Genomic DNA, 11,350 nt, shown 5'->3' with positions numbered 1-11,350 from the left:
GAGATTTAAGGTATACATTTTATTAAAATACCCACCTTTAAGTTAAAATAGAAAGGGGGGTGGGAGATGAGAAATCTAAAAATAAATGGTACTTAGAACTCACTGCAGGCAAATAGATAAGGAAGTCATTGAGTTTTTAAAGAAGACTTTAAGGAAGATTTTAAAGAAGATTCTGAGATTTATGAATGAGATCTTTCATTGAAAATTTTTCCCATTTCTTTTAGGCCCAATCATTCTATAGGACCTTAAAGAGGGCACATTCTCCAATGCCCATTAGAGATGTAGCCAACACCATCAAGGAATGAAAAAACTTCCTAAAGGGCAAAGTCAAGGGTCAGGAGAACAGTGGAGGAGAGGACCCAACCACAGAAGAAGGGCTTAACTAAAGCGCATGCTCCCACCTGCACAGCTGATTTCACCCTGTGTTCTGTAGCTCTCATCTTTCCTTTTCTGAACACAAGTGTTTATTGCATTGTCTTGCCCCTGTGATGCTCACACATCTTGCGTTTGGGGGTACATATAGCTTACCCTTACAGTTTGTATGAACAAAAGGAGCCACCACTGGACCTAACGTAGAGACTACCACTCATCTATTATCCAGAGATCCTGAACTTTGAGCTCAATGCTGTAACTAAATGGAGTTTTGGGTTTTCTCTCTTGGGAAGGTGGTGAATGTATGTCACAGGCAAAGGGGAGTGAAATGAATATTTAGTGACTAGAAAGTTGAATTATTACCGCTGTTTTTCCAGTTCTCCTTTCTGAACACATGATAGGGATTGTGCTTTCTCCTTTTTTTTTTTTTTTTTAGAAATTTTTATTTTATTTTATTTTATTTTTTAAGTAATTTCTACAGCCAACATGGGGCTCAAACTCACAACCCAGAGATCAAAAGTCGCATGCTTTAATGACTGACTGAGCCAGCCAGGCACTCCTTTATTCCTTTGAATTTAGATACACCTGTTTGATGTGTTTTGGCCAAAAAATGTGACTGAAGTGGTGAAAGTATAGCTCTGGCATCTTGAAGAGTCAGTGGATGATTTGCTATTTTTTTTCCTTTACGGAATGCATGAGTCAAGGAGGAGTCTTTATTAACCTGAGTAACTGAAAGACTGTGATGTGCACAGCCCCACTACTCCCCTGATTCGGACAGGTAACGGGAGCAAAATATGAACTTCTGTTGTGTTAGGCCTCAGATATTTGAGGGTTTGTGTTAACACAAAATAACCTTGCCCATTTGAACTTACATAGGTTTTTACTTTAAATCACACTTAATTTCTGATTTAGCTCATTAAGAGAATATTTCTTTATATATGTGTGTATACACATGCACATATATATATATATAAATATATAATGCTGGACAATTAAGAAGACATTCTGTTCAAAGCAACCTAGAAAAATTTACCATATTTCTATTAGTCTTTCCCAAATTATGCTTACAGTATAATCTGTCTTATATCACATATATTGTCTTTCACTACTAGTTTAGTAGTAATGTAGGAAAGGCCCAGGCATTAAGGCTGTGTTTTAAAACAAATATCATTTCAGCTATTACCATGAAGTCATTCCAAGAGTTAGGAGTTGTACCAAAAAAAGTATCTTAATCTCTGGGCTCTTTTGATCACTGAAACAGTCATGTCAGTTGGTTAAATACAGGCAGGAGACAAATTGTTATGCCTAGACATACAACTAAATAGATGGAACCGTTTTTTGGTCATATAACCATGCTTTGTCAAAGTTACTTATGGAAAGCAGGAAAATAAATCAATAGGTTTTTCAATATCTGTAAATCCTTTTCTTAGTTGGTTCAATTTCCTGGTCTATTCTTTTTAATAAGATTCCTGCTGTTTTTCTATCAGACATTGTCGCTTTTGTACATTGTTCCTTAATTACTTGCTATTTTATTTCTAGTCTGATTTTTAAGTCATTAGTGAAGGGAGCTCAATAATCAATATTTCTCATAAAATCCTTACTCTTATTTTATTTTTATAGAGTATTATGTGTGTTTGCATGCATTTCTGACAATCTTGTGACCCTATTTTATTTAGTTACTTAAAAACTGAAATATTTTCAGGGTTTTTTTTTTCTAACTGTATATATGCATTTATAATAATGTTAATGTTATATATTTCATCTTGGACAGAATGAGCTTCCTAATTGGATGAGATACATTCAACTCTTAGAGCCTGATTAATGAATTTATTGTTTGAAACATTTCTTGATTGATATAAAACTAATACCATTGAACTAATTGAGAAAAATCTGTGAATGGAGCCAATAGCTATCACTTCATTCCTCATACGTGTGCAAAAAAACCTTAGAATAAAAACAGTCATTTTCATTTGTTTGGAACAAAACATCCTGCTTCATAGAGCAATATATAAACACAACTTTTGCCACTGCGTGTGTTGTTACATATTTAATATCTGCTTAATATACAAATGGCCATTGAAGTAGATGGGCTTTCTCCATTAGCTGAATTTTATGTTCTGCTCTTAATACGGTCAATGACATAACTATGACCTTGAGGGTAGATGGTAAAGATAACCATTTAGTGCAAGTTACACATTTATCATTAACTTTCTTGATGCACAAAAATTCAGTGTTTAATTTGTCATTAAGAATTTACCTTTTGGGGGTGCCTGGGTGGCTCGGTCAGTTAAGTGTCCAACTTCAGCTCAGGTCATTATCTCACGGTTTGTGAGTTTGAGCCCCACGTTGGACTCTGTGCTGACAGCTCAGAGCCTGGAGCCTGCTTTGAATTATATGTCTCCCTCTCTCTCTGCCTCTCCCCCACTTGTTCTCTCTCTCTCTCTCTCTCTCTCTCTCTCTCTCTCTCTCTCAAAAATAAATAAAATGTAAAAAAAAAGAATTTACCTTTTTGGGGGGTCACCTGGATGGCTCAGTCGGGTAAGTGACTGACTTCAGCTCAGGTCATGATCTCGCAGTTTCTGACAGCTCAGAGCCTGGAGTCTGCTTTGAATTCTGTGTCTCCCTCTCCCTCCTTGTCCTCCCCCCACTTGCACTCCGTCTCTCTCAAAAATAATAAATAAACATAAAAAAAGTTTTAAAAATTACCTTCTTTTAATACCATGCTGCTAAAAAGGGCTTACTGCATATTTTTAAAACAGTAAATAAACAGTTGTAGATTTGCATCGTAAAATAATGGCAACACCATAGTAGCAAGGGTGCACAGACAACTCTCTATACATAATTGTAGGACTGCTTAGCCTTTATTTCCAACACATTTCAAATCCACCTCACCTATAATTGCCTGTTACCCACTAACTCCATTCCCTAAAGGCTTCCTGCATCTCAAAAGCCACAAAATTGTGCTTCTGTTCTCTGAGTAAGCTAAAGGGGAAGATTATTAGCTAAGAACGAGAAAAAGAGAGTTGCTTATTTTCAGCAAAAATTGTTGACGACTCTAACTTATGTTATCCAAATATAACCATTCCCATAATGTTTGCCTTCTTTTAGTAGTTTTGGGAAAGAGAGGTCTTAACTGGGGACTAGTCCTTTGTTGTTGCTTTGTATGCTACTTGTCTGTATCACATGTTTATCCTCACCCCCCTCCATTCTATCCAGGCCCCACATTCTTTCCCTGACTGATTACAGTAAGAAGAGTTTGAACACTCTGTCTTCATTTGCTCTGCTGCAAAAGCTGCACTGTCATTGCCTGCACAATTCTTTAACCCACAGCAACAAAAGACTGAACCGCTGGAGCAGATTTCATTGAATGGCAACATACCTTGAAATGAGTTACAATTTAGAAGGAAAAAAAAAAAATAGATCTGTTACCTAAATGGCTGCTTTATATCCTATAGGAAAATAATAAACAAGGGATTCTGTTTGTGATTAAACTTGTTCTAGATCCTCTGTCTTACAGTTTACCATTCTTCCTTTCTCCAATACTATGATTTTTTTTTCTTAGAACACATTGGAAAACTCACTTAATCTTTCATTTACATGTTCATTATTTTATTCATTCATTAGTATATGTACTGTTTTTACTGTATGCCAGATAACAGCAAATAATGAAGGTAGAATAGTAAGGAAAAAATTCAAGAGCTCCATTCTTGCGGAGCTTTTAGACTAGAGGGGGAGCCAGGAAATATTTAAATAAACACATAAAACTAATTTAAAGTAGAAATGGAGACAAATGCCACAAGGAAGCATAAACAATACTAAAGTGGACGATTGGAAAATTGTACCATGTCAACTAAGGCAGTCCATGGTTCCCAAACAAATAGCATGCAGACAGAACATTTAATAAGGGAATGGCATTTGTAATGATATGGGTGGAGCTGAGTGTATTTTGCTAAGTGAAATAAGTAGGTCAGAGAAAGACAAATACCATATGATTTCACTCATGTGGAGTTTTAGAAACAAAAAAAAATGAACACAGGGGAAAGGAAAAAAGAGAGAGAAGCAAACCATAAAATAGACTCAGACTTATAGAGAAAAACTGAGGGTTGCTGGAGAGGTGTTGGGTGGGGGGATGGGCTAAATGGGTGATGGGCATTAAGGTGAGCACTTGTTGGGATGAACACTGTGTTACATGTTATATGTTAAGTGATGAATCACTAAATTCTCCTAAAACTAATGTTACATTATAAGTTAGCTAACTAGAATTGTGTGTGTGTGTGTGAGAACTAAAATTACATTTGAAATTTTTTATTTTAGGCCACAAAAACAAAAACTAGCAAACAAACAATAACAACAAAAAGTTTCAAATAGGCTTATCACATGATGTAAATTCATCCCTTCCAGGGAAGCAGGAGGTAGACCAGTGCCGGTTATCCTGAAGGCCATATACTTACTACATCGCTGCTGCTTCTACTCTGCTGGGTTTTGATCTTTCTTTGAGTCATAGTCTGGATCATTTTCCTCATTTCCTTCTCTTTCCCCTTCCTTATCTGCTTCTTCATCTTCTTCATCATAATAATCATCATCATCTTCAATGGCTTCTTCGATGAAGTATAACATTAGTCTTGGGATTATACGCTCATGTAAAAAGTGACCAATTTCAAGGTCTACAGCAAGAATAGCTTCATCATCATCATCCAGATCTCCACTTGGGAATTTTGGGGAGGGGCAAAAAAATTAGTCATTGGAAATTCTTTTGGTCATAGTACAAACTTTCCCATGTCCCTTGTGTTTCTGCTTCTTTTGTTAAATCTTTATTTATTTTGAGAGTGAGAAAGAGGACAAGTGGAGGAGGGGCAGAGAGAGAGATAGAAAGAGAGACAGAGAACCCAAGCAGGCTCCACACTGTCAGCACAGAGCCCAACATAGGGCTTGATTCCATGTCCGTGAGACTACAATTGGAGTGGGCAACTCTTAATTAGAATTGGTCACCTAACCAACTGAGCCACCCATTTGTCCCTCTGTTTTGTCTTAATGGTTTTCAAAGTGACATTCTTTCCATTTTCCCAATCTATCTAGCACCCTGCACAACCCATAATTTCTGGTCCATCAAAAGAAAAGGGATCAGAATCATCTGCTTCTGATTTCATCGTATATGTCTTTGTGAACACTTCCACTTGTGAAATGTTCACTGGGTTCAAAGTGAAATTCTCAGACAAACGTCAGGGGCTGGTCAGTATCTGAGAACTTCACTTTAATATCTTTCAAGTGCTTCAGAATAGGTTCATCATATTCCTGAACCATATCATTGAACAAGTCAACATTCTTAAAAACGGTCAACCAGAATTCAGGAATTATCTTGGAGTCTTCTTTTTTTTCATCCTTTTTCTCATCTTTATTCTTGGTTTTCCTTTCAGCTTCTACAAAATTTCATTTTCCTCATCCAGTTTCTATTCACATTCTTCCATAGGTTCATAAGTTGCATTAATGATCTCAGATCACTATCAAATAGAGGCCGGCCGAGCACAGCATACTTCCTTTCAAGACCAGCAACTTCCTCATAGAACTTGGCTTCTATTTTTGCACACCTAACTTACTGTTTTTGAGAGTATTCACTCATATTTTAACAACCCTAGGCAAGTTCTCAATATATGCTGCTGGTGTTTCTATCAGACCATCAAGTCTTATTTCAAGGGTTACAATAATATGAGGATTTTGCATCATCTGAACAGTCAGCTGATGTGCTTTGATTTTTGTTTCTTTGCCAGTTTCTTCTTCTATTTCTTCAACATCATCCAGATCTTGATCAAGTTCAGACTGTTTTTTGTGTCAGTGTCTGCCATGTTGTAAGAACTCCAAATATTGTTGGCTAACTGGGGACCCAGGCTACCGGAGCTGGGCAGTCAGTGATTCAGGTCAGCGGGAGCAGACGGCACTAAAAAATCAACTAGTTAGAATTTAAATAAAAGCCTGAAACAAACAAACAACCAACCAAGGGAAATGACAGAGAAGAAAAAAACAACTCATGTTGGAGTCAACAACATATGTAATGTTCCTACAGTGGGAGAGAGATTAAAGAGTGCAAACCTATAAGGAAATCAGTATGGCTAAATGAAAATCAAGATTGTATGGTAAGAGGTGAACTGAGAGGTAGGTTGGGGCCAGAGCATGCAGAGATGTGTGTAATCATTGCATTTATCCAGGTAACTAGATCATCATTAAATGATTTTGAGTGGAGAGAATGACAGGATTTGCATTTTGAAAAGATTACTCTGTAGCCACTGCACAAGAGAGGACAGAAGTTGCAAGGTGGAGGCAGGCAGAGGCTCTTTAAGTTATCCTGGCATCTTAGCATGGCCACAGTTTGTAATTATATCACAGGAGTTGGACATGGAGAGAAGATGGATTTATAAGATATTTGGTAAGCAAAGTGCATCAAAACATGAGGGGGGGGGTGTTAACAGTAATGCCTGATTTTCTACTTTGTGCAATTGAATAGGTGGTAAGATTTACTTGAAATAAGAAACAGTATAAGAGAAACAAATTTGGAACAAGGTATTTTTTGCACTTATTTTTTAGAACAGTTCTAGAATTCTAGAAAAATTGAGCAGATAATATGGAGAGTTCCCACATACCCCCTCTTGCTCACACACAGTTTTTTCTATTATTATATCTTCAGTTAGTGTGGTGCATTTGTTACAATTAATGGATGAATATTGATACATTATTGAAGAAAGTCCATAGTTTGCTTTAAGGTCCACTATGTGTTTTGCAGTTATGTGGGTTTTGCCAAATGCATACTTCCATGTAACTGCACTTATGCTATAATTTACAATAGTTCCATTACCCTAAAAATTTCCTGTGCTTCACCTGTTCACCATCCCTCCTACTCCCCCTGTACTCCTGCCAATAATTGATCTTTTACAGTCTCTATAGTATTTCCTTTTCCAGAATTTTGTGTGGTTGAAATTATGTAGTATGCACCCTTTTCAGACTCACTTCTTTCACTCGGCAATATTCACTTAAGGTTCCTTTATGCCTAGGAGTGTGAATGTTGGATCGTACAGTAAGACTATATTTAACTTGGTAAGATACTGCCAAAATGTCTTCCAAAGTGGCTACACTATTTTGCATTCCCACCAACAATGAATGACAGTTCCTGTTATTCCACATCTTTTTCAGCATTTGGTATTGTCAGGCTTTTGTTGTTGTTGTTGTTGTTGTTGTTGTTGTTGTTACAGAATGTTCATGTAATCCACAAATTGATGTATAACTCTATGAGTAACGGGGTTTCCAATTTTATATGGCTTATATATAAAATTATATTTTTCTCAGTAGCACATACTATTTTAAAATAATTCACAAAAATTTTTAAAAAGGGGCGCCTGAGTAGCTCGGTTAGTTGAGCGTCCGACTTTGGCTCAGGTCATGGTCTCCCAGTCTGTGAGTTCGAGCCCCGCATCGGGCTCTGTGCTGACAGCTCAGAGCCTGGAGCCTGCTTCGGATTCTGTATCTCTCTCTCTCTCTACCCCTCCCCCGCTCATGCTCTGTCTCTCTCTCTGTCAAAAAATAAATAAACATTAAAAATATTTAAATAATTCACAAAGTTGAGAAGCATGTAAAAACCAGGATTTCTGAGGATAACTGTAAACCTAACTCTCAAATCAAGTAGTATCCATTATATAAATAATTACCAATGAAAGTGACATGTATCTTAACATATATTGTAAGCATTAGATTTTCTTTCTTTTTTTTTTTTTTTTGAGAGTGAGAGATAGAGAGAAAGAGAGAGAGAGAGAGGAAGCACAGGCAGGGAAGGGGAAGAGAGGGAGAGAGAGGATCTTAGCATGGATTCTGAAGCAGGGCTCAATCTCATGACCATGAGGTCATGCCCTGAGTCAAAATCAAGAGTCAGACACTTAACTGACTGAGCCACCCAGGTGCCCCAACAAGCATGAGATATTTTAAAAGCACTTTAAACATATTTGGAGCTCCAGGGACAAATATTTGTTTAGTTTAGTTTAGTTTTTTTTAAAGGAAGTTGTACCTTAACTCTAAGAATTAATGATAAAACATTCCTGCTGTGCCCCTGGTGATATGATCTGCATAGTGTTGTATTTCAAGGAAACTAGTTAGCTCTTATACAAAATGACAGTGTTACCTGATAGAAGTACCTAGTTTTGTCCCTCATGACCAGAGAAATCTTCTCACTTGGATACAATTTTTACTGCAATAGTAGATGGAGTCTTAGAACATCTGGGTACGTTCATGAGTTCAGCAAGCAGCAGCAAGTAGGAAACAGCTCTCAGAATGTGTACAGCGTGAGATCTCTCTGAATGCTTAGAGGTAAAAGTTAATTTATCATGGGAAGTGACATCAACAGCTAGAGAGAGAAAATCTACAAAAGAGAAGGTGAAATGTGAAGAAAATAATATATATATTATTTATATATTCCAGAGGGGGAGCCAAACTTGCCCAAAATGGGTATGACTGTATCAGAGGGAAACACAGGTATCCTCAGGCCAATTTTCTTGTCCAAAGATATGATTTGTTTCCTACATAGTGTTTAAAAAATAATTTGAGCCACCATTTACTTTGTTCCAATTTATTATAATACAATTGTCATAGAACATTGTGTAAGTTTAAGGTATACATTGTCAGGATTTGGTACACTTACATATTGTGAAATGATGGCCACAATAGGGTTAGTTAACATTTCTTTCACCTCGTATGATTATCATTTCTTATTTGTGGTGGGAGCATTTAGCATTTACTCTCTAGTAATATTCAAGTAGATATCAAGTATTATTAACTATATTAACATGCTGTATGTTACATCCCCCGAACTTATTCATTTTATAACTGGAAATTTGTATCCTTTGACCTAAATCTCCCCATTTACTCCACTCTTCCAGCCCCTTCCAACCACCATTCTAATCTGTGTTTCGATGAGTTTGGCTTTTTTAGATTCTGCATATAAGTGTTATCATATGGTCTTTGTCTTTCTCTGTGTTATTTCACTTAGCATAGTGCCCTCAAGATCCATCCATATTGTCACACATGGCAAGATTTCCTTCTTCCTCATGGCTGAATAATGTTCCACCACATGCGTCTTCTTTATCCATTCATCTATAGACAGGCTTTTGGGCTATTCCCATATACTGGTTATTATGAATAATGCGGCAGTGTACAGCGGAGTGCAGATATCTCTTTGAGATTCTGACTTGGTTTCCTTTGGATATATACCCAAAAGTGGAATTGCTGGGTCATATAGTAGTTCTATCTTTAATTTCTTAAGGAACCTATATACTGTTTTGCTTAACTGACCCAATTTACATTATTACAAATAGTGCACAAAGGCTTTTGTCCACATCCACACTAGCACTTGTTATCACTTGTCTTTTTGATGCTAGCATTCTGACATATTTGAGGTGATATCTTATTGCTTGGGGTTTTAATTTGTTTTCCCTGATGATTAGTGATGTTGAGTACCTTTTCATATCTGTTGTCCATTTGTATATCTTCTTTGGGGAAATGTCTATTCAGTTCTGCCCATTTTTAAATTAGATTCTTTTTGTTTACTATTGATTGAGTGAGTTGCTTATATATTTTGGATATTAACTTCTTATCAGATACATAATTTGCAAATATTTTCTCCTGTTCTGTGGGTTGTTACCTGTTCAGTTTGTTGATTGTTTCTTTTGCTGTGCAGAAGCTTTTTAGTTTGATGTCATCCCACTTATTTAGTTTTGCTTTCGTTACTTGTGTTTTGGGTGTCATAACCAAAAATTCATTGTTATGACCAATGTCAAGGAGACTTTTCCATATATTTTCTTCTAGGAGTTTTATGGTTTCAGATTTTATCTTTAAGTTTTGAACTCATTTCAAGTTTATTTTTAGGAGTGTTACAAGATAGGAGTCCAATTTAATTCTTCTGCATGTGGTTATTTAGTGTTCTTAATTTCTTTTTTTTTTTTTTAATTTTTTTTTTCAACGTTTATTTATTTTTGGGACAGAGAGAGACAGAGCATGAACGGGGGAGGGGCAGAGAGAGAGGGACATACAGAATCGGAAACAGGCTCCAGGCTCTGAGCCATCAGCCCAGAGCCTGACGCGGGGCTCGAACTCACGGACCGCGAGATCGTGACCTGGCTGAAGTCGGACGCTTAACCGACTGCGCCACCCAGGCGCCCCTAGTGTTCTTAATTTCTAAAAAAAAAAATATTTATTTATTTTTGAGACAGGGAGAGAGTGGGGTGGGAGCATAGAGACAGAGAAAGAGAGAGAGAGAGACAGAGGAAGAGAGAGAGAGAGAGACAGAGAGAGACAGAGAATTCCAAGCAGGCTTCACGCTGTCAGGGTAGACCCCATGTAGGGTTTGAACTCACGAAGCATGAGATCATGATCTCAGCCAAAATCAAGAGTCAGATATTTAACTGACTGAGCCACCCAGGTGCCCCAGTTATTTAGTTTTCTTTTTTTTTTTTTTTAATTTATATATGAAATTTATTGTCACATTGGTTTCCTACAACACCCAGTGCTCATCCCAAAAGGTGCCCTCCTCAATACCCATCACCCACCCTCTCCTCCCTCCCACCCCCCATCAACCCTCAGTTTGCTCTCAGTTCTCAACAGTCTCTTATGCTTTGGCTCTCTCCCACTCTAACCTCTTTTTTTTTTTTTTTCCTTCCCCTCCCCCATGGGTTCCTGTTAAGTTTCTCAGGATCCACATAAGAGTGAAACCATATGGTATCTGTCTTTCTCTGTATGGCTTATTTCACTTAGCATCACACTCTCCAGTTCCATCCACGTTGCTACAAAAGGCCATATTTCATTTTTTCTCATTGCCACGTAGTATTCCATAGTGTATATAAACCACAATTTCTTTATCCATTCATCAGTTGATGGACATTTAGGCTCTTTCCATAATTTGGCTATTGTTGAGAGTGCTGCTATGAACATTGGGGTACAAGTGCCCCTA

At 37.2% G+C, this 11,350-nt stretch overlaps 1 pseudogene; it reads right to left on the bottom strand.

The window, feature by feature from the left end:
- Positions 1-3,277: 3,277 nt before the first annotated feature.
- The window catches only part of LOC121039027 (nucleosome assembly protein 1-like 1), a 146,177-nt pseudogene continuing 138,104 nt past the window's right edge, over positions 3,278-11,350 (bottom strand).

Source organism: Herpailurus yagouaroundi, unplaced genomic scaffold, assembly GCF_014898765.1.
Source record: "Herpailurus yagouaroundi ecotype Mexico unplaced genomic scaffold, PumYag 166, whole genome shotgun sequence".
In the NCBI taxonomy this organism is placed as follows: domain Eukaryota; kingdom Metazoa; phylum Chordata; class Mammalia; order Carnivora; family Felidae; genus Herpailurus; species Herpailurus yagouaroundi.
This window is presented reverse-complemented; position numbering and strand designations above follow the sequence as displayed.